At 33.8% G+C, this 19,826-nt stretch overlaps 1 protein-coding gene across 1 annotated transcript in view; it reads right to left on the bottom strand.

The window, feature by feature from the left end:
* The window catches only part of LOC126972747 (calmodulin-binding transcription activator 1), a 258,853-nt gene that overhangs the window by 175,845 nt on the left and 63,182 nt on the right, over positions 1 to 19,826 (bottom strand). Inside the window, exon 2 of the mRNA XM_050819761.1 lies at positions 16,258 to 16,429. The gene's annotated coding sequence lies outside the window, so the exon portion shown is untranslated. The remainder of the gene's footprint in view (positions 1 to 16,257; positions 16,430 to 19,826) is intronic.

Here is a 19,826-nt window from a genome sequence, read left to right as displayed (position 1 = left end):
AACGACGAATTGAGAACCTCCTCCTTTTTTGAAGTCGGTTAATTTTTTTTTATTAAAATATGTCATGTTACAACAAATTTCATACTGCCGGATGCTAATACTGTCCCATATTTAAAACAATATGAGCCAATGTAGAGATCGATAAGCTAATATGATGCTCGAGTAAGACTTGGGAGTATGCAAATGTATGCTAAACCAGATCAGTAACTAATATGCTTGATTAAAACAACTTTTACTATAATACGTGTAGTGTTTTACGTTTAATTAATTTAGTACAGAACTCTCTCTCTAATTGGATATTTCTAGGCGAACCGTATTTTAAAAGGCGATGGGTAAAATAATTCTTATAACATATACCGTCGTGACACATGTATACATAAGTATATCGCCTTTTGTAAGTAATACTTTTCGAAGCGCTTGCGATGTAAATAATATTTTAGGTAATTTTTTTACACCTGTCGGAGGCTCCTTTGTCGGATGTCGGCTAGATTATGGGTACCTCAACTGCGCCTATTTCGGTTGAATTTCCGGTGAAATTACTGGGCGAATGAGACTTAACATCTTATGTCTGAAGTTGACGAACGAAATTATAGGGTCGTTAAGAATTTTTCGGTTTCTCAAGAATCCTTAGCGGCGCTGCATTGTTGATTAGGGCGTATCAATTACCATCAGCTGAACGTCCTGCTTGTCTCATCCCTTACTGTCATAAAAAACCTATTATTGGAGTTTTAGTAAGGATCCCTAATTTTTTTGAAATATAATATAGCCATTGTCAACCGGGGATAGTGTAGCTTTCCAATAGTGATACAATTTTTCAAATTGCGTCAGTAGTTTCGGACCCTATTCAATGCAAACACACAGTCAAATCTTTCCTCTTTATAATGTTATTATAGATAATATTTTGTAGTGTTTATTACTTATAACAACGTCGACTTGACAAAATTTTAATTTTGTCTTGTGGTCTATACACACCGTTTTTTATCTATTATTTAAATATATATATAATGAAAATGGTCTTTGTTTGAGGCTCTTTCACGCCTAAACCACTGATTGTATCGACATGAAACTACCACCATTCCATGCGAAATTTATCACAGATAGATTATAGCTACTTATTTTTCAAATTCCAACGTTCCTTCATTAAGAAAATAAATTCTTTTAAAATTCGCCCAGCGGAGCGGGTAGGAACGGCTAGTTATACAATGAAAATGGTCTTTGTTTGAGGCTCTTTCACGCCTAAACCACTGATTGTATCGACATGAAACTACCACCATTCGATGCGAAATTTATCCCAGATAGATTATAGCTACTTATTTTTCAAATTCCAACGTTCCTTCATTAAGAAAATAAATTCTTTTAAAATTCGCCCAGCGGAGCGGGTAGGAACGGCTAGTTATACAATGAAAATGGTCTTTGTTTGAGGCTCTTTCACGCCTAAACCACTGATCGTATCGACATGAAACTACCACCATTCGATGCGAAATTTGTCCTAGATGGCTATTTTTTGAATTCCTTCCTTTTAAAATTCGCCCAGCGAAGCGGGCGGGAATGGCTAATTACTACTACTAACACAATATTCTATGACCCAACATTCTTCTCTGTGCAATTACACAGCTCCTAAATTTGTCTCTCTTTAATTCGACGCAGAAATTCTAAATACAATATGGAGCTAAGCATTCGTAATGTCAAAAGCAAACTCTAGTTCCACTTACGTCGGAATATTCCTTCATCATGTTTCACATTTAAATGTCCGTACCCTGCCTTAGACTTCCATTAATCTACCCGAGACCTTTAGAGACGCAAGTTAAATGCAATATCGCATTCCCTTTACACTAGCGTACAGTCAAATGGACATTAAATTGTTACAGATATCCCAAATTCTCCGAATAATCGTTCAAGCCCTAGTTTATTGCTGTGTTATATTAGTCAATGTTGCTTTAACACTTCAATTCCTTAATTTAATTTATAAGCCTTAGTGTGCCTTTCAAAAGTTTATGTATAAAGGACTCTATGAGACATTAAACGAAAATTTATACATTCTTAAAACTTAAAACAAAAACTTAGTTGTATGAAGTTGATACGATTTAAAACTAGATAATATTATGTACTTAAACAATGAAGTATGATTTTTAAATTAACAGTATTGTATTATGGTGAAAAAGAAATTCTGAACATCTAAAATCTGATCTACTAAGAAAATATAGCCATTATTAGGCCTATTGACAAGGCTATATGGCTCCGTTCTTTGCCTATTTATTCCTAAAGGATAAAAAGAAGCGGACGAAAACTGTTTAGTCCAAATTCGACCCTATATAATTGTATGTTTTCATTTGTTCAAACCACAATACGAAATCAATAAAACAAACGCCATAGCTCCATTAGAACTTCATACGAATGTTACTTCAAACAAAATGTCGGTAATTTTTTGGTCATTCACTCCACACTATACAAGTCGAATGAATTGACAGATTTGTCAATGAAACTATTTACGGAGTACTGTCGGCAAAATAAAATATATATTTATAAGTATTAAAATGTAATATTATTATTACATGTTAATATAAATATTTTTATCGTATATCTTACTGCTTAGTATATTTCAAATTATTACCAATATTGGTAGATACTTATATCACTCGATCATTAAATTATGTCGAAATAATAATATGTAATTCTTAAATAATTTGCTATAGTATAGTCCTTATGAAAATGAAATAATTCAAGGAATATTTCGCTTTGTGACCTTCTTGTTTTATTTTTATTTGTATATAAAATATCACTATCCCACTTATATTATACCACTTAAGAAAAATTGACCTTAACTGAGAATAATTATAAAACTTCTCTACTTCTTAATGCTCATATATTACTTTGTGTTTGTAAACAATATTGATTAAACCTTATCACACACATAGAGTAACAAAATTAGGCTGAATAACAAATCGTTGAACTTTCATGACAGTTGCGTACCGTCAGCATATCTGTAAACATTATAATAATATTTTTATCGTGATTTTCATTTGAGTTTATCATTTCATTTTTAAACTGTATGCTTTCCATAATATTATATTGTCTACCAAAGGGTGAAACTTAGCGATTCTTGATGAGGGTGCAATTCGTAGCTATGAAAACAAGTCGAGGGCCTCAAAACACCCGAGTAATGAAATCGGATTTCCACAAGCATAATCATTATGCTTTATAATATATCTGCCATGTAAATAAAAATTAATTAAGCAAATAAAAGAGCACAGGAAGTAATTTTCAATTCCTAGTAAAAGCCCATTTAAAAAAAGTTGACACATTTTAATTAGCTAATATATCTGTCAAAATAATTAATATCCAACATAAAAACTAAACAAATTGAATGCGGTTATTCATATAAGTTTTCCGCGCGCCACTTTAATAATCGATTTGCATACAAGTTTTCCGATCGCAAATTTGAACGTAATAAAAAACTTTTGGCCGAGTTGATACATCAATACGAAACGCAAATCTTATCGAAAGGGTATAAAGAATAATGTTACGAGTTTATTAAGTACCACCGTATGGATAAAAATTTACAAAAAATAATAGCAATCTAATGTGTATAGATGTAGCGGCTAAAGGAATAGTAGGAGATTACAGCTTTGCCCATCTGAAACTCATTTATTCCTTTAAAATACACATTGCATTACAATTTGAAACAACTATTGCCAAGCTTCTTGTGCACAATAGTCGACTACACTCAACAATTTTGCGATTAAAGTACACATTGAACAATACGATTTTATTAGTGTGTTTCAAACCTGACTGCAAAGAAGTTTATGATTATAGTTTACCTATGTAAAATACCTTAAACTAAATAGCTAGGACCAATATTTAGACTTTTCAGAATTATGTGCATAACTTTTATCTTAAATTCAGTTCTCTTGGTTCTGAACAAATATTTCTGGACTAAAAATGAAATATTTTATATGATGAATGATTTGATTGAAACTTTTATAGGAATAAATTGAAAGTGAAACAATGACACAAAAATATATTTATTTTATTCAAAAATGTCAGAGATATGTTAGGGCTTAAGAACCTTATATACGTTTTTTAATTAATTTATATTTTTTTAAACTAACTCATGCAAGTCATCACGTCTGAACATTTTTCACTTTATATAGATGCTAAAGCTTCCATGTTGATTAAAAAAAATGCCAATGAATGCCACTTTACACTTGCCACTTTTCAATATTAGGTTGTGGTTAATGGCAAAATGTACTTTTGATACTCATAGTCTCATAAGTGTCATTCTTTTGACCTAAATAAATAAAGTGATACTGTTTGATGGATTTAACATAAATTCTTACGTCACCTAATATTTGATATAATTTATTGAACTTTCTAAAATCAGTTATGTTTTTGCGGACCGTACAGGAATATTAGCTAATACATTAGTTTGTAGTACACAAAGCCCCGGACGGTCAATTGTCCATTATAATTATTGTTATAACTAGTTATTTGGTAATTAGCTTAATGAGTTAGTAATACTTGACGTCATCCATACGTTATCGTCACAGTACTAATTACAGTATTCCATTCTATTTATTGCAACAAGTAGTTAAGCTCTTACGACAAATGGCGAGAGTATCTGAGTGTTTACAATACAAGATGCATTAATGTAACACAGAATGTTCCACACTTTGAACTACGGCTTTCGATAGGCTACGCTAAAAAAAAAAAGAAAAGAATGTTCCACACTTTCAACAACGGCATTCGATAGGCTAGGCTCATATGTGAAATAATTTCATTATAGCTTTTTTTGGCTATAACAATGACCGATCAAGTGTAAGTCAGACGCGTAGGTTTCTGTACCATCGTAACTGTTATAATTCTATGTACTATGTACACAAATTTGAATTTGAATAACGAAGAGCCATCGAACTTAGTTGACTCGTACCTTTTCCCTAAGTTGTGATGATAATAAATGAATTTGAGTGCGTTTCCCCTTAAAATACAACATTGTTTTTTTATGGAAAAGGAGGACAAACGAGAGTACGGGTCACCTGGTGTTAAGTGATCATCGCCGCCCACATTCTCTGGCAACACCAGAGGATTCACAGGAGCGTTGCCGGCCTTTAAGGAAGGTGTACGCGCTCTTTTTGAAGGATTGTAAGAGGTAACGATGAAGGTTTAATAGCAAAGCAACAAAGCTCGCTCTTGTTATAGGAAAGCTTGGGAATAAAAGCTTAAAATAAAAGCTTGAAAATATATATTTTTAATTTATTATACGGCGCCTATTTCAGCCGTGAAGCAGTAATGTGTAAACATTACTGTGTTTTGGTCTGAAAGGCGCCGTAGCTAGTGAAATTACTGGGCAAATGAGACAACATCTTATGCCTCAAGGTGACGAGCGCAATTGTAGTGCCCCTCAGAATTTTTGGACCTTTCAAGAATCCTGACCGGCAATGTATTGTGATGGGCAGGGTGTATCAATTACCATCAGCTGAACGTCCTGCTCGTCTCGTCGCGTATTTTCATAAAAAAAAGCAATTGTCCTTTCAACACATTGAATATTTCTAGATATTAATTCTAAAGGTGGTATTATTTTTCTATGGAATATTAAATTATGCATACCGTATGCACCTGAAGGTATGTGATCACCACAGCTTTTCTTTCTTGTAACACCAGAAGAATTACAAAAACATTGCCCACCTTATAAATCGACAAATAAACGTACATATAAATCGAAATTCTAAAACATATTGGTACATGGCGGGCGAGGATTGAATCCGGGGCTCTGTGGTGAGAGTCTACAGATCTACCATCTGTGCCAGTGACGCTTATTGTCTTGTCTGACTCTTGTCAATACGACTTTTAAATAAAAGAAGGCCAATTATTATCGTGTAGCAAGCTTATTTTTGATCTTTGGAATACTGTTTATTGCATTAAATACACTGGCCTGCAAAAGTAAGTATCACACTTTTCAAATAAATTTTTTTTCTTAACTATAGAAGGTAGAGATTTAAGATAAAAAACATTTTGTTGCGAATTTTATAGGCTTTAATTCTTAGAAACTAAAATTATGCATTAGTAACATTTTTAACTTAAAAAAGATAAAACAATGAAAATAGATATTTTTAGTTTAGTGTAAAAAAATTCAACTAGAATGTATTACATGTTATTTAATTTTTAATAACTGGTATTGCCTCCTCGAGCTCTGATTACAGCTTCGAGCCGGTTTGGCATACTGCCTTTTTTACGGCTACTAGCTCTGTGCGACCTTGTGAAGATGTGCCAGCCCATACATGTACACTGCCTCCACCGTATTGGACTCTTTCTGAGATGCAGGCTTGAAGGTATTGCTCACCAGGTCGCCTGTAAACACTTCGCCTTCCATCAGAAGTGTAAAGGGAGAATCGAGACTCATCTGCAAACAAAATTCTTGACCATTCTTCTTCATCCCACTGCATGTGTTCACGGGCGTATCGCAGTCTCGCTACTCGATGCTGTCTCTCGAGTTTTGGGCCACTCGCTGGTCTTCGGGGTTTCAAATTTGCTTCAGCAATTCTTCTTCTCACTGTACTGTCACTAATGTAGTCCCTCCGGGTCTGAAGTAGCTGTTGCTGGACTTCAACTGCATTTTGGTGGCGATTTCTTAACACAGTGGAAATAATATAACGATCTTCTCGGGCACTGGTATACCTGTGTCTGCCATTACAAGGTCTCCTCAGATGGTGTCCAGTCTCTTCGTACCTTCGCTTTACCTTCTGGACTGTTCGTACTGTCACACCCACCATACTTGCAGTGCGACGCGTACTGATGCCTAGTTCCAGAAAAGCCATCATCCTAGCACATTCTTCAACTGAAAGAGGCATGATAAATAAATGTTATGTGCTTTTTAGCATAAATTTTTAAAACAAGACCCATCGATCTTGAAAAAAATTTAAAACAGAAAGAAAAATGTGAATGGTAAAACTGTAATTCGGAAACGTCCACTTTGAAAAAGGAATGGTTTTGTTTTTGAAGTTTTTTTTCAGCCAATTCTTAAAAGAAGGTTACCGACTATATAGTTTTTATGTACAAAATTAAATTCTCTTTGGAGTCGTTTTTATTCCGAAAGTATATCTTGTGAACTTAAAACGTTATCCCAATCTGAAAAGTGTGATACTTACTTTTGAAGGCCAGTGTATATCGTTGTCTAGCACAGTCGGCTCAGTTGGTGAGAGCACTCAGACGAAATTTTAGAATAAATTAAATTGGTATAATGATTTATTTATTTATTTATTTATTTATTGGAAAACAAACAGCTTAAGTTATATACACATTGTAACACATAATTTATTGATATTTGCAGCTTTTCAGTATTTTGTATCGTCAGAAGATTTCTGTATAGTCATCGACTTGTCCATACATCAAGCTACCTTTTAAATTTGATAAAAATGTAAGAAAGTTAAATAAGAAGCGAATTCACACATAGATGTATTCCTGTTATAAAGCGGTGATTCAAATGACAAGATATTGGTAGTTGTTATAAAATGTTCACTATCATTAATTAGGTTAAAATATCAGTTGATATCGCAGTTGGTACCAGTGAGTCATATAGCTTTGTGCCATGCAACTTTGTGCTGTTTGGTGTCGAGACACTTGGCACGTGGGGCCCAGAGGCGTGGAGAATTTGCAAAGTACTATCTATACGCGCCTCTATAGGGCTTTTGGAAGCTATTTCGGGCAGTATGTTTGGTACTGGTATTCGCTTCCTTGTAGTGATGATTAAAATTTCATGTAATCATATTAATAATTGTAAACATAGTTGTAAGCATTGTTTTCTTCTCAACTCAAACTCTTTAATTTCAAGATATTGATTGGTGAGATGTAAACTATTAGAACTCGGAATGCCTATCTTCAAAATAGGATGTAAAATCAATAGAAAGTCAAAAACTAGCACCGATTCCAAAAGGTTCCAATTCCAAAACCTCAGACCTGAATAGAACGGGCGCAAGAAACTCAGCGGACTTGTTTTTACATAAAAATATGGTCACAATGTAATATCGTACAATATAATTTATTATTTAATAGTCTAAGGGTGGTCGCTCCATTCCCAATCTGTCTGGTGTCAGTAATAGTTGTAGTAGGTATTATTCAACTTCAGAAGGAGTATCGGATATGTTAATAACGCCGTTCCGCGGTATAGTACACCGTGTGGTTTTAGTCGGTTCGATTCCGACTCACCACCCTACCGAAAACTAATTAATCAATCTAATTAATTAATCTTATTCTAGTTATGATTATTGTAATTTTTGGAATCGGTGTCCTTCCGCTGCAACCCGCTCTCGCCTCTCGCCTCCTCACGACTCAAGCACATCTCACCTTGTATGTAGTAACAAAACTATCTTGGATGAAGCACCAGCTTTCAAATAAAAAAAGAATTATCAAAATCGGTTCACCCAGTCGAAAGTTTTGAGGTAACAAACATAAAAAAAACGACGAATTGAGAACCTCCTCCTTTTTTGAAGTCGGTTAAATTTTTTTTATTAAAATATGTCATCTTACAACAAATTTCATACTGCCGGATGCTAATACTGTCCCATATTTAAAACAATATGAGCCAATGTAGAGATCGATAAGCTAATATGATGCTCGAGTAAGACTTGGGAGTATGCAAATGTATGCTAAACCAGATCAGTAACTAATATGCTTGATTAAAACAACTTTTACTATAATACGTGTAGTGTTTTACGTTTAATTAATTTAGTACAGAACTCTCTCTCTAATTGGATATTTCTAGGCGAACCGTATTTTAAAAGGCGATGGGTAAAATAATTCTTATAACATATACCGTCGTGACACATGTATACATAAGTATATCGCCTTTTGTAAGTAATACTTTTCGAAGCGCTTGCGATGTAAATAATATTTTAGGTAATATTTTTTACATCTGTCGGAGGCTCCTTTGTAGTGGATGTCGGCTAGATTATGGGTACCACAACTGCGCCTATTTCGGTTGAATTTCCGGTGAAATTACTGGGCGAATGAGACTTAACATCTTATGTCTCAAGGTGACGAGCGAAATTGTAGTGCCGTTAAGAATTTTTCGGTTTCTCAAGAATCTTGAGCGGCACTTCATTGTAATGGGCAGGACGTATCAATTACCATCAGCTAAGCGTCCTGCTTGTCTCATCCCTTACTGTCATAAAAAACCTATTGTTGGAGTTTTAGTAAGGATCCCTAATTTTTTTGAAATATAATATAGCCATTGTCAACCGGGGATAGTATAGCTTTCCAATAGTGCTCTTTATAATGTTATTATAGATAATATTTTGTAGTGTTTATTACTTATAACAACGTCGACTTGACAAAATTTTAATTTTGTCTTGTGGTCTATACACACCGTTTTTTATCTATTATTTAAATATATATATATATATATATAATGAAAATGGTCTTTGTTTGAGGCTCTTTCACGCCTAAACCACTGATTGTATCGACATGAAACTACCACCATTCGATGCGAAATTTATCCTAGATGGATTATAGCTACTTATTTTTCAAATTCCAACGTTCCTTCATTAATTTATTTTCTTTTAAAATTCGCCCAGCGGAGCGGGTAGGAACGGCTAGTTATACAATGAAAATGGTCTTTGTTTGAGGCTCTTTCACGCCTACACCACTGATCGTATCGACATGAAACTACCACCATTCGTTGCAAAATTTGTCCTAGATGGCTATCTATTTTTCAAATTCCTTCCTTTTAAAATTCGCCCAGCGAAGCGGGCGGGAATGGCTAATTACTACTACTAACACAATATTCTATGACCCAACATTCTTCTCTGTGCAATTACACAGCTCCTAAATTTGTCTCTCTTTAATTCGACGCAGAAATTCTAAATACAATATGGAGCTAAGCATTCGTAATGTCAAAAGCAAACTCTAGTTCCACTTACGTCGGAATATTCCTTCATCATGTTTCACATTTAAATGTCCGTACCCTGCCTTAGACTTCCATTAATCTACCCGAGACCTTTAGAGACGCAAGTTAAATGCAATATCGCATTCCCTTTACACTAGCGTACAGTCAAATGGACATTAAATTGTTACAGATATCCCAAATTCTCCGAATAATCGTTCAAGCCCTAGTTTATTGCTGTGTTATATTAGTCAATGTTGCTTTAACACTTCAATTCTTTAATTTAATTTATAAGCCTTAGTGTGCCTTTCAAAAGTTTATGTATAAAGGACTCTATGAGACATTAAACGAAAAATTCTTAAAACTTAAAACAAAAACTTAGTTGTATGAAGTTGATAAGATTTAAAACTAGATAATATTATGTGCTTAAACAATGAAGTAGGATTTTTAAATTAACAGTAATGTATTATGGTGAAAAAGAAATTCTGAACGTCTAAAAACTGATATACTAAGAAAATATAGCCATTATTAGGCTTATTGACAAGGCTATATGGCTCCGTTCTTTGCCTATTTATTCCTAAAGGATAAAAAGAAGCGGACAAAAACTGTTTAGTCCAAATTCGATCCTATATAATTGTATGTTTTCATTTGTTCAAACCACAATACGAAATCAATAAAACAAACGCCATAGCTCCATTAGAACTTCATACGAATGTTACTTCAAACAAAATGTCGGTCATTTTTTGGTCATTCACTCCACACTATACAAGTCGAATGAATTGACAGATTTGTCAATGAAACTATTTACGGAGTACTGTCGGCAAAATAAAATATATGTTTATAAGTATTAAAATGTAATATTATTATTACATGTTAATATAAATATATTTATCATATGTCTTACTGCTTAGTACATTTCAAATTATTACCAACATTGGTAGATACTTATATCACTCGATCATTAAATTATGTCGAAATAATAATATGTAATTCTTAAATAATTTGCTATAGTATAGTCCTTATGAAAATGAAATAATTCAAGGAATATTTCGCTTTGTGACCTTCTTGTTTTATTTTTATTTGTATATAAAATATCACTTTCCCACTTATATTATACCACTTAAGAAAAATTGACCTTAACTGAGAATAATTATAAAACTTCTCTACTTCTTAATGCTCATATATTACTTTGTGTTTGTAAACAATATTGATTAAACCTTATCACACACATAGAGTAACAAAATTAGGCTGAATAACAAATCGTTGAACTTTCATGACAGTTGCGTACCGTCAGCATATCTGTAAACATTATAATAATATTTTTATCGTGATTTTCATTTGAGTTTATCATTTCATTTTTAAACTGTATGCTTTCCATAATATTATATTGTCTACCAAAGGGTGAAACTTAGCGATTCTTGATGAGGGTGCAATTCGTAGCTATGAAAACAAGTCGAGGGCCTCAAAACACCCGAGTAATGAAATCGGATTTCCACATAAGCATAATCATTATGCTTTATAATATATCTACCATGTAAATAAAAATTAATTTAGCAAATAAAAGAGCACAGGAAGTAATTTTCAATTCCTAGTAAAAGCCCATTTAAAAAAAGTTGACACATTTTAATTAGCTAATATATCTGTCAAAATAATTAATATCCAACATAAAAACTAAACATATTGAATGCGGTTATTCATATAAGTTTTCCGCGCGCCACTTTAATAATCGATTTGCATACAAGTTTTCCGATCGCAAATTTGAACGTAATAAAAAACTTTTGGCCGAGTTGATACATCAATACGAAACGCAAATCTTATCGAAAGGGTATAAAGAATAATGTTACGAGTTTATTAAGTACCACCGTATGGATAAAAATTTACAGAAAATAATAGCAATCTAGTGTGTATAGATGTAGCGGCTAAAGGAATAGTAGGAGATTACAGCTTTGCCCATCTGAAACTCATTTATTCCTTTAAAATACACATTGCATTACAATTTGAAACAACTATTGCCAAGCTTCTTGTGCACAATAGTCGACTACACTCAACAATTTTGCGATTAAAGTACACATTGAACAATACGATTTTATTAGTGTGTTTCAAACCTGACTGCAAAGAAGTTTATGATTATAGTTTACCTATGTAAAATACCTTAAACTAAATAGCTAGGACCAATATTTAGACTTTTCAGAATTATGTGCATAACTTTTATCTTAAATTCAGTTCTCTTGGTTCTGAACAAATATTTCTGGACTAAAAATGAAATATTTTATATGATGAATGATTTGATTGAAACTTTTATAGGAATAAATTTAAAGCGAAACTTTACAAATCAATGACACAAAAATATATTTATTTTATTCAAAAATGTCAGAGATATGTTTGGGCTTAAGAACCTTATATACGTTTTTTAATTAATTTATTTTTTTAAACTAACTCATGCAAGTCATCACGTCTGAAAATTTTTCACTTTATATAGATGCTAAAGCTTCCATGTTGATTAAAAAAAATGCCAATGAATGCCACTTTACACTTGCCACTTTTCAATATTAGGTTGTGGTTAATGGCAAAATGTACTTTTGATACTCATAAATTTTAATAAACTTAAACTTTTGACCTAAATAAATAAAGTGATACTGATTGATGGATTAAACATAAATTCTTACGTCACCTAATATTTGATATAATTTATTGAACTTTTTAAAATCAGCGTATTCCTGTACGGTCAGCAATGTTTTTGCGGACCGTACAGGAATATTAGCTAATACATTAGTTTGTAGTACACAAAGCCCCGGACGGTCAATTGTCCATTATAATTATTGTTATAACTAGTTATTTGGTAATTAGCTTAATGAGTTAGTAATACCTGACGTCATCCATACGTTATCGTCACAGTACTAATTACAGTATTCCATTCTATTTATTGCAACAAGTAGTTAAGCTCTTACGACAAATGGCGAGAGTATCTGAGTGTTTACAATACAAGATGCATTAATGTAACACAGAATGTTCCACACTTTAAACAACGGCTTTCGATAGGCTACGCTAAAAAAAAAGAAAAGAATGTTCCACACTTTGAACAACGGCATTCGATAGGCTAGGCTCATATGTGAAATAATTTCATTATAGCTTTTTTTGGCTATAACAATGACCGATCAAGTGTAAGTCAGACGCGTAGGTTTCTGTACCATCGTAACTGTTATAATTCTATGTACTATGTACACAAATTTGAATTTAAATAACGAAGAGCCATCGGACTTAGTTGACTCGTACGTTTTCCCTGATAAGAAATTAATTCTAAGTTGTGATGATAATAAATGAATTTGAGTGCGTTTCCCCTTAAAATACAACATTGTTTTTTTATGGAAAAGGAGGACAAACGAGAGTACGGGTCACCTGGTGTTAAGTGATCATCGCCGCCCACATTCTCTAGCAACACCAGAGGATTCACAGGAGCGTTGCCGGCCTTTAAGGAAGGTGTACGCGCTCTTTTTGAAGGATTGTAAGAGGTAACGATGAAGGTTTAATAGCAAAGCAACAAAGCTCGCTCTTGTTATAGGAAAGCTTGGGAATAAAAGCTTAAAATAAAAGCTTGAAAATATATATTTTTAATTTATTATACGGCGCCTATTTCAGCCGTGAAGCAGTAATGTGTAAACATTACTGTGTTTTGGTCTGAAAGGCGCCGTAGCTAGTGAAATTACTGGGCAAATGAGACAACATCTTATGCCTCAAGGTGACGAGCGCAATTGTAGTGCCCCTCAGAATTTTTGGACCTTTCAAGAATCCTGACCGGCAATGTATTGTGATGGGCAGGGTGTATCAATTACCATCAGCTGAACGTCCTGCTCGTCTCGTCACGTATTTTCATAAAAAAAAGCAATTGTCCTTTCAACACATTGAATATTTCTAGATATTAATTCTAAAGGTGGTATTATTTTTCTATGGAATATTAAATTATGCATACCGTATGCACCTGAAGGTATGTGATCACCACAGCTTTTGTTTCTTGTAACACCAGAAGAATTACAAAAACATTGCCCACCTTATAAATCGACAAATAAACGTACATATAAATCGAAATTCTAAAACATATTGGTACATGGCGGGCGAGGATTGAATCCGGGGCTCTGTGGTGAGAGTCTACAGATCTACCATCTGTGCCAGTGACGCTTATTGTCTTGTCTGACTCTTGTCAATACGACTTTTAAATAAAAGAAGGCCAATTATTATCGGGTAGCAAGCTTATTTTTGATCTTTGGAACACTGTTTATTGCATTAAATACACTGGCCTGCAAAAGTAAGTATCACACTTTTCAAATAAAATTTTTTTCTTAACTATAGAAGGTAGAGATTTAAGATAAAAAACATTTTGTTGCAAATTTTATAGGCTTTAATTCTTAGAAACTAAAATTATACATTAGTAACATTTTTAACTTAAAAAAGATAAAACAATGAAAATAGATATTTTTAGTTTAGTGTAAAAAAATTCAACTAGAATGTATTACATGTTATTTAATTTTTAATAACTGGTATTGCCTCCTCGAGCTCTGATTACAGCTTCGAGCCGGTTTGGCATACTGCCTTTTTTACGGCTACTAGCTCTGTGCGACCTAGTGAAGATGTGCCAGCCCATACATGTACACTGCCTCCACCGTATTGGACTCTTTCTGAGATGCAGGCTTGAAGGTAAAGAAGTGTAAAGGGAGAATCGAGACTCATCTGCAAACAAAATTCTTGACCATTCTTCTTCATCCCACTGCATGTGTTCACGGGCGTATCGCAGTCTCGCTACTCGATGCTGTCTCTCGAGTTTTGGGCCACTCGCTGGTCTTCGGGGTTTCAAATTTGCTTCAGCAATTCTTCTTCTCACTGTACTGTCACTAATGTAGTCCCTCCGGGTCTGAAGTAGCTGTTGCTGGACTTCAACTGCATTTTGGTGGCGATTTCTTAACACAGTGGAAATAATATAACGATCTTCTCGGGCACTGGTATACCTGTGTCTGCCATTACAAGGTCTCCTCAGATGGTGTCCAGTCTCTTCGTACCTTCGCTTTACCTTCTGGACTGTTCGTACTGTCACACCCACCATACTTGCAGTGCGACGCGTACTGATGCCTAGTTCCAGAAAAGCCATCATCCTAGCACATTCTTCAACTGAAAGAGGCATGATAAATAAATGTTATGTGCTTTTTAGCATAAATTTTTAAAACAAGACCCATCGATCTTGAAAAAAATTTAAAACAGAAAGAAAAATGTGAATGGTAAAACTGTAATTCGGAAACGTCCACTTTGAAAAAGGAATGGTTTTGTTTTTGAAGTTTTTTTTCAGCCAATTCTTAAATGAAGGTTACCGACTATAAAGTTTTTATGTACAAAATTAAATTCTCTTTGGAGTCCTTTTTATTCCGAAAGTATATCTTGTGAACTTAAAACGTTATCCCAATCTGAAAAGTGTGATACTTACTTTTGAAGGCCAGTGTATATCGTTGTCTAGCACAGTCGGCTCAGTTGGTGAGAGTGATAAAAATGTAAGAAAGTTAAATAAGAAGCGAATTCACACATAGATGTATTCCTGTTATAAAGCGGTGATTCAAGTGACAAGATATTGGTAGTTGTTATAAAATGTTCACTATCATTAATTAAGTTAAAATATCAGTTGATATCGCAGTTGGTACCAGTGAGTCATATAGCTTTGTGCCATGCAACTTTGTGCTGTTTGGTGTCGAGACACTTGGCACGTGGGGCCCAGAGGCGTGGAGAATTTGCAAAGTACTATCTATACGCGCCTCTATAGGGCTTTTGGAAGCTATTTCGGGCAGTATGTTTGGTACTGGTATTGGCTTCCTTGTAGTGATGATTAAAATTTCATGTAATCATATTAATAATTGTAAACATAGTTGTAAGCATTGTTTTCTTCTCAACTCAAACTCTTTAATTTCAAGATATTGATTGGTGAGATGTAAACTATTAGAACTCGGAATGCCTATCTTCAAAATAGGATGTAAAATCAATAGAAAGTCAAATACTAGCACCCATTCCAAAAGGTTCCAATTCCAAAACCTCAGACCTGAATAGAACGGGCGCAAGAAACTCAGCGGACTTGTTTTTACATAAAAATATGGTCACAATGTAATATCGTACAATATAATTTATTATTTAATAGTCTAAGGGTGGTCGCTCCATTCCCAATCTGTCTGGTGTCAGTAATAGTTGTAGTAGGTATTATTCAACTTCAGAAGGAGTATCGGATATGTTAATAACGCCGTTCCGCGGTATAGTACACCGTGTGGTTTTAGTCGGTTCGATTCCGACTCACCACCCTACCGAAAACCCCGGTAGGGTTTCCACACGTATAAAAAAAAAGTTAGTATTAAACTTACTTGCGTTGAGTGGTACTGCAGGCGAGCGCGTCTGATAGTTAGGCGCGCTGCCCGCGAACACGTGTCGGGTGTACCCCGCCACCGTGGCGAATGTCAGCTCCAGCACTGCAAACTGATACCACTTATGTAGCAACTTCTACACCGACGCGGACGTCATTGTTCACAGACTCATCTGAAACAAAAATTACAACTATTGCACATATGTTTTTGATGTTTCGCGTCGAGGCACTAAGTCCATAGATCGGTCAGTACACCCCCTTTCCTTTGGAGGGGTAATCGTCGATTAAAATATTATATTCATTTGCTTTTTTAGGTTCAATGATGGCTGGTAAGTAAGTAAGATCTTTATTTGTTGATTAGGGTAATACATTATAGATACATTATTTAAATACATTTTAGCTCTCCAAGTCGTGCCCGTTATTGAGCATACAAATATTTGACATATATATAGATATTATAATCAAATCATAATAATTATCATAAAACAAAATTGATTACATAATGAAGTTAAAAATAAGAGCGATCATTATTAAGAAAAAATATTATAAATGTCATAGTTAAATTAAAAATTATGTTCAAAAAACGCATGTTACTAAATACTTATTTCTCAATGTTACTTCAAGGCTTCGAAGTCATTTTCTATTAAAAATTGACTGATCTTATAATAACATTCCCTTTTAGGCCAGTTTCTCAGGTAGGTAATTTATTATAAATTTGTTGTGCCATGCAGATTATACTTGAGTGTTTTAAAGTGGTGTTTGATTTATCCAGACATAAGCGATTTTCAAAACGTAAATTTCTCGTTTTTCTCGCTGGCTAGTTATTAACAATAAAATTTTATCGCTTTTCGGGATTATTCCATATATTATTTAAATTAATTATCCACCTCATGTTATGAATCACTTACTATTTGAGTTCTAACGCATCACAATACGACCCAGCTGATATTGGATCGTACTACTCTGCGCTTATCACCCTGCAAAGTACCTAAGACGGAATCTCTGATTTTCGCGGCAACCGATCCTTTTCGAACCAGCATACAATTGTTATTAGTGTAGACGTTCGTACGATTACTTGAAGTAAAACTATGATAACAGTAAATTTTATTCTATCCCGTAATCGGACGATTAATTTATTTTTCTTCTCATCCGTGTAATGAATGATCTGTAATAGCCTTTTTAAATTATAATTCAGTTTTATTTTGTTATTTATCCATTTACCGAGCGAGTAGTCATTTTATTTTGAGTTGATTTACTAGAATTTTAAAGCTTAATTATTTTCTTGCAGCATTATCTTTCTTAGCACCCGTTTTATTACATATTCAATCAAATAGTACAATATATGATAGAAGAAAGGAAAGGATGATCCAATCGCTGCGTTCTAGATATCTTTCCCTACCTTTTCCCTCTCCATTCATATCATACAAGATCTTCAATGCCTAGAATTTGTTTAGTATTAAAGTGAACCGTCCCAACATTTCCATTTTCTGCACCTTCTTAGCATCATACAGCTCTCTCATTACATTGTTTCATTTTACATTTTTTCCAATGTTTCCATTTAACTACATAGTAGGAATAGATACTTACGGATTAAACTAACTACATAGTCCATACGTAAGGGAAGCATATTTGAAATATTTCATAGGTCGCACAAGAAAACTTGCATTTATATTTCAATGTCTTTCAAATAGGCCATTGAATGTGAGGTTCATGCAATTCAAGCCACATTTCAGAACGCATACAGATTATCGCCACACAGATTAAGTTTAGCGTATTTAAAGTCGGTTTAAGTTAACTGAACCAGAATACCAGGTGCCTTTTAAATGGTTCCACACAACAGTGACCCAATTCACTATTTCCGATAATTCTTCCATATTTCGAATTTTTTATTTGTTTATAGTTTGCTGCACACCAATGAATATATACAAAAAGAGTTCTTATATTGCGAACAGGCTGAATAGCTGTTTTTGTGAATAGCGATACTCAAATTGGTTCTAATTCTAAATCTAAAGGCTTTTTAAGGATTGCGTTCTCAAAGAAGAGTAACAAAATATTACTATTCGCTAAAATTATTATTAATTTATCTTTTCTGTGAAGTAATGTAATGTAAGTACATCTTAATTTGATTGTGGGCTGCTAGAGACCCAAGGCGTAGGTTCAAATTTCCAAAAAAAAATTAAAGTGTTATTAATAATGGTTCGTCCATTGATTCAATCGAATAACTTTATTGTTCTATTTTATTCGTATGTTTTCTTTGATGCCTCATATCTTCGCCATTTAAAGGTGATTTTTTTTTTCATTTGAAAGGTAATTTGTTTAGTGGTTTTAAATAAAGATAAATAAATTATTTATATATTCTCCTCACAAAGAGTTTCTCTCAGAGAAATATGTTTTATTAATTTGGCAACATGATTGGAGCCAAACTAAGAAATATTTTAAGTTAAATTTGTGATTTTAAAAATAGAAAGCCGATATAATGTTTTTGCATTTCTCGGCTAACATACATAAATTAGGCAAGTTTGCAGGCAGGCCACAGTAAGTTGGTCGCTAAGTTTCACCACGTGCGCTCTGTGTCGTAAGTTGCTGTGGAATTATACAAATACGACAACATGTGGTCCTTTAACCCTCCCCCCTCCCCCCACTCTTCGTACCTACTTGCTTTAGCAAACTACGTGCATAGACACCGAATGAATAACGCCACGTTTCCAAGTATTTCTACCGAATACAAATTAGGAATCTTTAAGTTGAAACTACCAATCTGGATTCAAAAATATATCAACAATATATTAACTGTTAATACTAGGAACAAACACAAACTTGTTATGCCTACTACTCGGATAAGTCGGGTTAATAAGACTTTTTAGGCGATGTGTATGCATTTACCTCATGGTCCCAGAAAATGTACAAAAAATGTGTTACGAAATTCAAGAAATTGTTAAAAAAAGTTTGTGTGGTTAAGATTACTATAGCATAACTTTCTTAATGATAACACAGATTGGGAATAGAGAGACGGCCAGACTATTAAATAGTAAATTTATTCTACGATTTTTTTAATGGAAGAGAAGGATAAACCAGCATATGGGTCATCTGATATTAAGTGATCACTGCCGCCCTCATTCTCTTGCAACACCAGGGGAATCACAGGAGCGTTGCCGGCCTCTTAGAACTAGTTAGTTAGTACGCGCTTTATTAGAAGGTGTCTCATGTCATATTTTCCTGGAAACACCGCACATTGAAGTTCATTCTACAGCCTGGTTGTACGTGGAATGAAGTTCCATGAAAACCGAGATTCCATGAAAAACTTTTTTTTCCTTTTTTTACAACTTGTACATATTAACTGTGTACGCGCGAAAACAATTGAATGCGTTTGTTCTAAATGCTACCTTGACTTTATTTCATTTAATGTCTAGGATGCATTCTTATGTCGCACTAGCTGACCCGACAGACGTTGTTCTGTATATAATAAATAAAATAATGTTTTTTATGAATTTGTCAATAATATATCATAACATCTAGAATTAAATTAAATATGCACCCTGCTGTTGAAATGAAATTGTTTCACAGCAGAAC

Source organism: Leptidea sinapis, chromosome 27, assembly GCF_905404315.1.
Source record: "Leptidea sinapis chromosome 27, ilLepSina1.1, whole genome shotgun sequence".
Lineage (NCBI taxonomy): Eukaryota > Metazoa > Arthropoda > Insecta > Lepidoptera > Pieridae > Leptidea > Leptidea sinapis.
Note: the sequence above shows the minus strand (reverse complement) of the source record. Positions and strands in the feature narration are given on the sequence as shown.